The sequence below is a fragment of the Zalophus californianus genome, chromosome 15 (assembly GCF_009762305.2).
Source record: "Zalophus californianus isolate mZalCal1 chromosome 15, mZalCal1.pri.v2, whole genome shotgun sequence".
NCBI classification, from domain to species: Eukaryota; Metazoa; Chordata; class Mammalia; order Carnivora; family Otariidae; genus Zalophus; species Zalophus californianus.
The window spans coordinates 80,028,549-80,040,300 of NC_045609.1; the positions used below are offsets into that span (position 1 = coordinate 80,028,549).

Genomic DNA, 11,752 nt, shown 5'->3' on the forward strand with positions numbered 1-11,752 from the left:
GAGGGAGCACAGCCCTGCTGATGCTCGGCTTCCAGCCTTCTGGCCTAGCGTTCTCTTGTGTAAGCTACCCAGTGTGTGGTCATGTATTACAGCAGACACAGGAAGCTAACACAGACATCTGGTGGGAGGTCCTATTCTGCAGATGAGGCAAGTGAGCACGTGAGGAGCGGGAGGGAAGGTTCTGTGCCAGGAAGGGCAAGGTGAGCCGGGGCTGCAGGTGTGTGACAGGTGTTCTGATACCTGTGGGATTCAGCAGTGGCGTCCCTCAGGGGCCGTGACTGTGGAGCAGGCTGCTCTCCAGCCCTCGGGCAAGGGGGTATCAGGCAGGCAGGCGTAGGTGAGCCTGGAGGGGGCAGTAAGGTGACTCTAGAGTTCTGGAGCAGCACTCTCCAGGCCAGGTTCTTGTTGGCTCAGCCATAGAGCAGGACCAAAGCTGTGAGTGGCAGGTCTTAGATCTGCCTTGGATCTTAGGTCTTCGATCTAGACCTGGGGCAGACAGGGGTGACATGCTCTCACCCCATTTAATGAAAAGAACGTATTAAAAAACAAACACAAACATGTTATTATCTCTTAGTGGGCAATTTTTCTTATGCAGAAATGGGTATATTTTCTAATGTCGTGTACAGAAATGTTCACATAGGTCTGTTTAGTCCTGTTTCGTCCTGTTTTTATAGGTCTCATTCCTTTGCACAGTACCTTAATACTGTGGAAGAAAGTTTTTGGTTAAGGGGTGGATTGTTTCCACTGGGGCCCTGGCAAGCTCTCCTTTTTCATATTTGGATAGTGATTCTAATTCATGGCGTTGGAGTATAGAGTTCAGAAAGAGGGTTATTTCTTGATTGATTTTTTTGTTAATATGTATTGGGCACTCGATATGTGTTATGAGGATGGAATGAGAGGCTGTGGTGTAGGGGAGGCAAGAGACTCGCCCAAGCGGGCCGGTGGTAGTAGCACCAGGCTGTGAAGACGGCCATCTGAAGGCCAAGTTTAGCAATTAAACTCCCACGCTTTTGGAAGCCAAGGACACGAATCATTTCTGGGAGACCTAGTTGTGCAGATGGCACCTGTCCACGGCCCCGCCCTGGGCTGGTCCCTCTTCCCTGCCAGGTTTAGGCCGGGCGGGTGCTTGGCACGTGGGTCCTCGAGGAGTGTTTGTTGTTTTCTGTTGACTTATCACTGGCAATTAAAGAGGCCTCCAAGCGTCCTTGCTAAATGGAATGTCTTAGAAAGGCATTTCTAAGTGCAAGCAGAAGTCAAGTTGGGCAGAAATGATTTGCAGACATCAGAGGCGTGAAGCATGTTCTTTTTAGCTCCTACAGGAGAATTGTTTATTTGTTCTAGAAACAAAATAATTAAAGGCTGATGTCCATCAAATGGACATTATGGTTGATTGCACTTATGTCAAAATCCCTACAAACCTGAATCTTCATTTTCAGGGTAGAGGCTAGGCAAGAGAGATGATGTTCTGTTGTTTTGGGGGGTAGCATTTGCTAGCCAAAACACACCACGCCCCGGCCTCTCCCCCAGGGCTTTCGGCCCACAGCTGGCTTCGAATCCAGGAGAGTCGCTGCTGTCCTACAATTGCAGGCAAGAGGAGCAGGGCCAGCCTGGAAGCCAGAGCCCTCTGCTCTGAGGGCGTATTTTGGTTTTGCGTTCTGCTCAGAGCACCGGATGGGCCGTGTCTGAGTTTGCACGAACTGCAAAGATGAAGCGGGTCTCTGGACGGTGAGCTGTGGTCAAGGCAGCAGGGCTGTGTGATGGAGGCTCCGAGCAGGGAGACCCCAGGGCTGCCGGCTGGCTGAGTCCCGGCTGTGTGACTCAGGGTGAGTGTCTTCACGGTTCTGTGCTGCAGCTTCTACACTGGAAAATGAGAACCATCTATTACAATTATAGGGTTGTTGAGAAGAGTAACTGGATAACCCAGAAGGGTGGCGGGCGTGGGGTAATGATATCCCCGAGGGGCTGGCCGCTGCTGTTAACTTTGGGGGGAAGCCCTGTTCCCGCTACTCGGCAAGGCCCATTATCTGGAGACCATGGAAGGGGTCTTGAGGGATGATTAGGAAGGTTAAACGGGATGCTTTGTAGAAAGCACCTGGCTCATATAACTTCTTAACACACCGTCCCTTCCTTCTATCAAAGCCTCCTAGAACTTAAGGAATTTCGTGTTTTTAGCAAGTTCTTCTTTGGCTCCAAGTGAGACCTTTTAGGCTGCCATTTGAGCCCATTGAGTTTATTTACCAGGTTAGTTCACAGACATTCATCCCCCTGGGGCCTGCTCTGTGCCTACCATGGTTTCAGTTGCTCTAGAGTGGGAGGTGAGATGCATCAGACTCTGTCCCTGTCCCCAAGAAATGTCCCCTCAAAGGGTTGCCAGACAAAATTCAGGGTGCCCTGTTAAGTTTGAATTTCAGATACTCAACAAATAAATGTTTTTAGTATGTCTCAAACACCATATGGGATATATACCCGTACTAAAAAAAAAAGTATTTATTGTTTATCTGAATTAAAATTTAACCAGATATCCTGAATTTTTGTTTGCTAAATCTGACAACTCAATAGCTCCCCCTCCATGAAAATGCCAAACTTGGGGTCACTGCCTATCGGTTTGAGGAATCCCTCTGACATTATTGATACCCAGGACCTGACCCTGCTCCACTGTGATGGAGTCATGGACTCTGGGCAAGTCCTCCCCTCCCCCAGTCTCTGCCTTGGTTTCCTCTTCCATACTGGATTATCTCTTAGTGGTCCTTTCTGGTTCCCTTTCTTTGACTTTAGAGTTGGCAGAAGACATCGGGCCAACCTGGCATTTTGGGATTGTGTAGACAAAAAAACCCAGTGGCTTGATTGTATCTTTCATTTTTTCAGACTCTTGTTTTGGCTTCATGGAGACACAATCCAAGTGACTCTGACCTGCCCTTTCAGCCCCAATTCTGAGCACTTATAAGGAAAAGTCGCCTTGTAGCACAGCCCGATCCCCCAGCTGGGTCTCTAAAGGGCATGTTGAAGTCCTTTTAATTTCCAATCCATTAAAAAAATAAATCCTTGGAGGGTTTGCTTTCTACATAGCAGCACACTTTTTGGCTTGACAGCTGTCAAACTAAAAAACATTCCATGAATTCTCCAAGTAATTTAAAAGTTGCTCGGACTGAAATACGGGGTGATGTCTGCTTAGCTGAAAGGGTGCCATTTGTACCTGAGTAATTTAATTCGCTTGATTCCCCGCCCCGCCCCCCCCCCCCCAGGGAATTACTTCCCTAAGGAGAAGGAGTACATTTTCCTCAGTTATGAAATGGGTGCTCCGATCTAACTTGTGACCATTTCTAATCAGTTCCACCTTTCACTGCCCCCGTGGGAAGAGAGAGCCCTTAAACCATTGCTTGTCTTTGGCAATAATTACTTTCGGATGCAAACCAAAAGTCCACTTTGGGGATGCTGTCTTTGGTAATGGATGTGTACACATATAAAATCCTTTTAGGATCTAAGCCTCCCACTCACGTATGAGTTTCCTTCTTCTCTTCAGAGATTAAAACACTGCAGGCACTGTTCGTTTCGAGCAAACACCACAGTGCTGAGAATTCCTGTAATAGCTTTTTGGGGATTTGGAGCCAGGGGTTTTCTTAGTCACCTTGCTAACACCTTAGAAGGTACTTGGTGCCTCCCAAATGCATGCACTGAGTGCTCCTGTGCTTAAATGTCTCCAGTTTCTCCTGCTGCCCTAAGTTAAGGCCCTGTTAGCTTTGTTTCCTCTCTTCTCTATCTCTCTCCTCCCTTTCTCCTTTTTCTTTCTCTCGTCTCCTTCTTTCCTGGATTCAAACTTGTTAGTCTCAATAGAAGGGCTTGATGTCTGCCATCAGGAAAGCTTACTTCCATTTTTCCCTCCAGAAAAATGGAACAGGTTTCTTTAACTAGTGCAAGGCTCTCCTCTCTAAAAGGTTTTTATTATTGAGTGCCCGGGGTCCTTAGTTTCAGACATTTATCTTCTAGCTAAGCAGGAACAAAAGAGGGAGGCAGCCTTCTGCACCTTCTGTACCCTGAGTTTTCTGAGTAATCACCCAGCGGTTAAATTGAAGTGGCCACAACATCATCTTCATTGTGTCACTTTGGGCTTGCTCGTTAATTTATGAGCTTCAACTGTCAAAATAGTTTGTGCAACGAACCCTAAAAATGGTGATGAATCATATCAGTCAAATGGGTTTTACAGGCCTGGTTTCCTTCACAGCGGGCCTGCCTGCGTCTACAGCATGTTAGGAGGAAAGCCACATACACAGCAGAGGTGCCCCAGATGAGTGCATAATACAAAAAAATGCACCTCTTCGTGTAGGGCTCTAGGATGCTTAAAGTGCCACCAATGCTCCACTCCCTCGGTCCACGGGGTGACAGCCAGAAGCTCTTAGGCCTGTTGGGAGGGATGTCCTCATGGTGGAGTGCCATGTTAGTTCAAGCGTACTGACTCCCGTTGATATAACTAGGTGGTGCCAAAATGGCGTCCTTCAGAGCCCTTTGGACAAGCAACGTGGGGATGAGGTATGGAAGACGCGGGGTGAAATTCAGCTCTAATGAGACAGAAATTTTTTCTTTTAATCTTTATGATTATAGAACCTGAGTAGATACTCAGTAATTCATAAAACCTGTTTCCAGATTTGAAGTGCCTTCAGATACTGGCCTACTTTCCTAAAGCAGATTTGTCAGAGGTGGGCCACTTAAAATGTGGGGGTTTCTGTGTTCCTTCTGGATTCTAGGACCTAGCGAGGGCCTCTTTTTTTTTTTTTTTTAAAGATTTTATTTACTTATTTGAGAGAGAGAGAGAATGAGAGATAGAAAGCACGAGAGGGAAGAGGGTCAGAGGGAGAAGCAGACTCCCCGCTGAGCAGGGAGCCCGATGCGGGACTCGATCCCGGGACTCCAGGATCATGACCTGAGCTGAAGGCAGTCGCTTAACCAGCTGAGCCACCCAGGCGCCCTAGGGCCTCTTTATTAGGGAGATTTTTTTTTTCACCTTTTAAAAAATCACAAACACAAGTTCATTAATGAGAAACTTGAAAACATATGGAGAAGAAGTGAGAAGAGAAAAACCCTTCCTTTCGATCCAGGGCCAACCTCTGCTAGCGTGAGTTGTATTTTCTGCCTTCTGTGCATGTGATTTTACATATTTGAGACAATCTGTCTCTACCATTTTGTTTCTTTTAAAATAACTCTCCATGCATTTTAATTGTTCTGTGTTCGATCCCATTGTTGGTATATACCCTTGTTTATTTGGTCACTTCTTTTGTGTTGATTGTTTTTCTAGTTTATCACCATTTGTTGTTATCAACAAGAGGCCAGGCTGAGAGGCTTTCTGAAACAGTCCCAAGCTTAATGATCTCCTGAACTGGACACTTCCCTCCAGATATCTTCTCTCATTCCAAGAGCATCCTGAAGCCCCAGTGCCCTCTGGATATGAACTCTCACTGGGGTGCCCTTTCCTAACCTTCTTTATGCAGCTCATGAACTCCTATTCATCCTTCAAGGCCCGGCTAAAGCAGTCCCCTCCTCTGTAAATTCTGGGTTCTTCCTCTCCATGGAGTTGGCCCCACCCTTCTTTGTGTTGGCCTCCATGTTAGCCCATCAGTGAGGTCACCGAATGGTATTTAGCTGTCTCTCTGGTTTCCCTCTGTCCGTGTCATCTGTTTTGGTGATGCTGGCTACACGCAGCAGCCCAGGACCACCTGGCTTGCACGGACTCTCCAGTTTTCTGAACTATGCCTGGTATGCTCACAGAAAAGCCAGTCATTTAGAAGGTATAGCTCAGGGGTTTGGATGACTGGGGTGAAACAACACCAAAAAAAAAAAAAAAAAAAAAAAAAAAAAAAATCCACAAAAAACCAAAACCCTCCCAAAAAATCCCCCAACCTTTTCAAGCTCCCAGGACTCTTCCTTGATTTCTACTTCGGGTGTGAAGACATTTCCCCAAATGTCCCTGTTGTTGATAGCTGCTGTCAGAGTTCATGATGGCATTTGTACTGAAAACTCCTAATTTGATATTTCTCTAGTGAATTTAATGAATACGAAAAAGTGTCATTTAGACCTAGTTTTCTCTTTGTGCTTTGAAAAATGAAATGCACGTAGTTATCTGTAAATGAGATAATTACCTTCCTACTTTGCTAAAGGCACCTACTAGTGATTTTTTAGCTTGTTTCACTTAATGAAAGCTTTATAAAATGGGGGCCCAGAGCTGTTAACAGGGTTGTTGTAATAGGCTCTGAGAAAGGCAAATAGAAACCAGTTGTTCCAAACCAGTCACAGAAATAGCCTAGTGAATTGGCTGGCAGCTCAGACATAAATTTAAGTCTTGGTTGCGTTTAGAGCAAATGTAATAATAGCTGCAACCAATATTTTTAATATTACTGATCTTTCAGCAATAATTACCTAGAACTTTTAATGTCTGCAATTAGAACGCTAGCAATTCAGTGGTACAGACCAGTGGTAAACTGCACGAAATTGGATACTTGCTGTAATTGGTAATTAATCACTTTTCATTACCAGGAAGGGATGTTGTAGTTACTCTGAATAGATACATCATGCTAATTACAGGCAAACACAAACCTACATATTTGAATGTAGAGCTTTTAGGAAAATAAGCAACTCATGCCAATATTCTATGGCTGAGAGGAGATTAGTCCACCCAATTAAAATGATGAAGAAGGGGCCGTGTCTATTTTGACAAGACCCATCAACCCCAAAGAGTTCCCCTTTTCCTAAGGGCCTCGATCGCATTTCCATTCACTTCTGCAGGGTAATTTAAATTCCCGTCCTTTATGCAGATTTCAAAATGGTTCCAAATAAATATTTACATGTGTGTATCTCCCTGGGTCAGCTGGCAGGGTCATAGAGCTCCATCTCCCGTCTCTTGTCTGCCTAACCGGCGCGGCCACATCCCCTGCCCAGACCTTTCTCTCAAGCCCGGGTCTCTCCCAGGATGTCCACCCACATCCCGTCTCTGCCGCCACCTTCATCCCTTCGGTGGGACCTGTACCATGAGTGGGTCCATTATTTTGCCGGACTTGAGACTTCAGCAATTTTTCCGATCTTCCCACCACCTTGCCCCAAACCTCCCTCATCCGTCACGGGGCCCTGTCACTCCTCCCTTCACAGCCTTTCCTGCCTTTGCAGCAACCCCCCGGCCCCCCACCCCCCTCTTCTTCTCACCACAGCTGCTCATCCCGGGGCTCCCTGTTCTCATCACAATTGCATCCCAGGAAAATGCAGCCTGTGGAAAAGGAACTGAGAATGCTCTGGGTTCTCAGCGTTCTTCTTTAGACAGTGAAGAGGGAATGAAGTCTTGACTGCTTGCTTTTGTGAATGTTGTTGTCCTTGATATGCCTCCTCTCTCCTAGCCAAAGTTGCCTATGACCTGCCCACAATATCATTCCAAAATTGGGTCATGGTGGAGAAATGGGTCCTATATGTAAGTCAATAGGCTACTTAGAGGCAAAGTGGTGTGTGCAGAAGCCAACCCAAGCCACAGGCCCCACCCCTCTCACGTGGACCTCTGTGGCTCTCTGGAGACTCTTACCTCTTCTTTCAGCATCAGGAGACTTTAAAGGTGTCTCTGAGCCAAGGCAGCCCCAGTGCTGCTCCAGCTGCCAGACCCCACACACCTGGCCCTGTAGGGCTGGCCTTGGGTTGGATGCTGAGAATTCTTTGCCTTTCTCGTGGCAGTAGAAAGACCATTCCTCATGGGCACGTGAACAGAAGGAGGGGAGGTCTGGACTTAGCCTGCCCTTGACCTAAGTGGTGGGCACCTCACCGTTTCTGCCCTGGCGGCCAGTTGCCTTCAGTGACAGGTCCATCCAAGGCACACTGGCACCAGATTTATACACGGATTGAGATTTTAAAAAAATTATGCGTGAAATGAATAGCCATCCTGATAAAGCACCAACTTCTTATTCTATTTCCTCCTCAACATGACCCATGACGTGGAGCTTCTTTAGCCAGATTTCATTTTGTTCCCTATTCCACCATCACCAGCACCCCTGAATTGGTTCCTCACCCAAGAGCGCCATTTCAGCCGTGGTCTCTCTCTTCTGCCTTTGTCACAGAGCTGAGTAATGATGTGACAACATGTGATTGGGTGATTGATGTCAAATGTTAGCAGTAACATTCATTTTCCCCTGAAATGGACAAAGAAGAGTATTAGTCATTTAGAAATTTCGTCTAGAAGCTACACCTCACGAGTGATATTCCAAAATTGAATTGGTCTGAAATTTAAAGTGGCTTTTAAGCTCCTCTCCTCTGATTGCTCCTCAGGTCACGCAGAGTTGTAAAAGGCCGAGGGAGCAAGTTAGCGATGGGAACTGCAAATGTCATTTGTTAGCTCCCTGGCTCCTCTGCAGAACCCCGTTCCTCCAGTGGCAGGGGGCTCCTGAGACCTAGTGTCGCATGGACAAAAATCTGTGGGCTTTGGAGATGGGCAGATCTGGGCTCCAGGCTCGCCTCTACCACTTAGTGCTTACTCCATGAGCCTCAGTTTCCTCGTCTGTGAAATGAGGTTGATAATACTGATTATTATCAGCATCATTTTGCAGAAATAAGAAATGAATAAGGTGAATAAGGGGTCCAAGTTAGAGAGGGAGTGTGGGGTAGAGTGCAGCCCTGTCTGGGGCCATTGATTCCCCAGCTCCTGCTCTCAGCTTTGTTCTGCCCTCCAGCCTCCCCAGGAGGGCCCTGGGCTTTTCATACACTCTGCAGCTGGCTGTGGTCCCTCCAGCAAAGACCGACCGATGTGTGTCTGTGCCGGACTCGGGTTCAGAGATAGGGTTCTCCTACTATCCCCCAGAGGTCTTTCCAGTAGAAGCCAACATGGCCCTGGATCTCTGCAATCAGCATGTTTCAAGACAAAGAAATATGTAGCAGGCTGTGCTAGTTATTTAACATCTGGGAAGGCTCTTGCTCACTCTGAGCCCTCCGTGCGCTCCGAAGGTACTGATCTCAGCGTTAGAAATGGCTTCCACCTATGGCTCTGATTCATGGCCTGGTTAGGATTGTGATTCATAGCCTGCTAAGAAGCCGGCAGCAGGCAGGTATGTTACCTAGAAGCTGTGCCTACGAATAAGACCACCAACGTGATGCAGCCAGATACGCTGATGAGCTCATTGCCACCTTCAGCTAAAAGGTCCAAACCTCATTTGCAAGTGAATGTTAATAAGGAGGAAAAGCTTGGTGCAGGCTGGACCAGAATTCAATGGCATGACTAGTTCTTCCTCGGTTAAGTAAGATAATTTGTTCAATTTGTTTTATGTCAGTAAGTGAAGAACCCTTTACTCACTTTGATTCATGGAAGGAGGTTAGACAATGGTACAGTAGAAAGGAAATTAACATTTAACCTGCCTGCCTGAGTTTTCTAACGGATGTCTCAATATGACTGTGGTGGTGTGCATAAATTCTCCTGATAAACAGAATGAAACAGCAGCTATTAAATCCCAAAGAAAACCCGGATGGCAGATCCTGTAATCCAAAGTGAGACCAGTGGATGTTGGATCAGGAACTGAAAGACCCGAATCATCTCGTCAATTACCTGCCCCATGACTTTGAGCTGCCAGCTCCTGCAGCCTGAGTTCTTGCATCAGTAAAATGGTGATAGTGATGCTGACTGCAAAAGGATGCTGTGAATTTATAAAGTACAACAGCCAACCTGTCAATTAATTGATCCAACAACTATGTGTCCACTAGGTCCCAGGTGTTGTGACCGTTGCCAGAAACACAGGGGTGAACAGAATTGTCAGGGCCCCTGGCTTAAGGGAGATTACAGTCTGATGAGGGATCCTTTAAAATCTTTTATTATGAAAATGTTTAAACCTTCACAGAAGTGGGCAGAATATTATAATGAACTACCCCTCACTCAGATTCAAGCATTAATGAGATTTTTTCCCACGTTTGCTTTGCCTCTCCACCACATTTTTTGCTGGATTGTTTTTTTTTTTTTTAATTTTTAAAATTTTTAAAAAAGATTTTATTTGAGAGAGAGAGAGCGTGAGTGGAGGTTGGGGGGGCAGGCAAAGGAAGAGGGAGAAGTCGACTTTTCACCAAGTAGGGAGCCCGATGCGAGGCCGATCCCAGGACCCCGAGATCATGATCTAAGCAGAAGGCAGATGCTTAACTGACTGAGCCACCCAGGCTCCTCTGCTGGATTGTTTTAAAACAAGTCACAGACATTGTGTTTGTTTTCAGTTGCCGTATAACTAATTACCATAGATGTAGCTGCTGAAACAACACACATTTGTTATGTCACCATTGCTGTGGTTCAGGACCTTGGGCACAATTTAGCTGGATCCTCCGCTCAGGTTTCACAGAGCGGCAATCCAGATGTTGATCAGGGCTGGGGTCTCATCCAAGCTCACATGGTTGTTGGCAGAATTCACTTCCTTGTGGTTGTAGGACTGAGGCCCTCGGCTCCTAAGGCCACCCTCTCCATAGGCAGCAGACAACCTGGCTATTTACTTCTCCTTTGAGGCCAGCAGGGAAATCTCGCTGACATTTTAACCCTCTTCTAGGGGCTCACCTGATTAGGTCGGGCCCACCCAGGGTAATTCCCTTTTTGATTCACTTGAAGTCAGCTGATTAGTAACCTGTCATGGGAATGCTATCCCATCATAGTCACAGGTCTCATCCCCAGTCAGGGGGAGGGGATTATTCAGAGTCGGTACACCAGGGAGTGTGAATCTTGGGAGCCATTGTAGCATTTTGCCTACCATGGACATTTTATTCCTACCATCTTAAATATGCATTTCTACAAATTATGGGCATATTCATGAATAACTACAATTTCATGTTAATATTTGATCGGGATTGTTATGTTAGCTTAGGGTGTATCAGTCAGCTTAGGATAAGTCGTAACAAATGACCTTCAAATCCCAGGGGCTTCTAACCACAAAGGTTTCTTTTTTGGCTCATGTTCCACACCCCACATGGATTGGCCTCACTCTTTACCCTCAGACCCAGGTTGAAGAAGGAGCCCATTTCTTGGGAAAGAGATGGAGGAAAACGCAAAGGCTTTACAAGCGTCAGCTGGGGAGTTGCCATGTTGTTCTTTCTTACCTCTTGTTTGTTCATCCTGCTCTCAGGGGCCCGGGAAGCCCAGTCTTTCCTCAGGGAGGGGCCTGATAGAAAGGGTCAGCCTCAGGAGACTGGGTGTATAGTTTTAAGCAAATGATAGAATATTCCAGTTATCTTTTATTCTAGAATACTCTCGTCCACCTACCTTTTTCCACAAGCCATTGACTTGTTAGAGAAATTGATCAGTTGGTCCATAGAATGTTCTACATTCTGATTTTGTCTGCCTTCTTGTGATGTCATTTCACTCGTGCCTTTATGCCCTATATTTCCTGTAAGCTAGGTTTAGCTCTAATTAATTTATTTTGGGTGGTATTTGGTTCTTCATATTTTATGATGTCAAAAAGCATGTGATATTTGGTGAGAAAATCCTTCAAAAACTTCATATTTTAAAGGTGTGAGATTCTTACTCTTACCTCCTTATATCCATTTATCAGACATTTGTCATTGATTAGGTCCTGTGCCAAGCCTGGAGATATGACAAGGTAAGTAAGAGAAAGTCCCTGTCTCAAGGATCTCGTGGTTCATTTGGAAGGGACAGATCTCAAGTGCAATGAGAGTAATTGTGTAAGAAAAAGAAATAAAAGGTATCCAAATAGGAAAGGAAGGAGTAAAAAATATCTCTATTTGAAGATGATATAATCTTGTATATAGAGAATGATAA

At 45.9% G+C, this 11,752-nt stretch overlaps 1 long non-coding RNA gene across 2 annotated transcripts; it reads right to left on the minus strand.

Annotated features, from left to right (window-relative positions):
• Positions 1 to 1,315: 1,315 nt before the first annotated feature.
• Positions 1,316 to 11,310, minus strand: LOC113923825. Of its 2 annotated transcripts, none has more exons than XR_003520426.1 (3): positions 11,237 to 11,310; positions 8,030 to 8,150; positions 1,316 to 1,860 (listed from the first exon to the last, which is right to left on the minus strand). It is a non-coding gene; the product is annotated as an uncharacterized LOC113923825 (long non-coding RNA). The 2 variants fall into 2 exon arrangements; XR_003520427.1 differs by lacking the exon at positions 11,237 to 11,310 and adding an exon at positions 11,074 to 11,191.
• Positions 11,311 to 11,752: the final 442 nt, after the last annotated feature.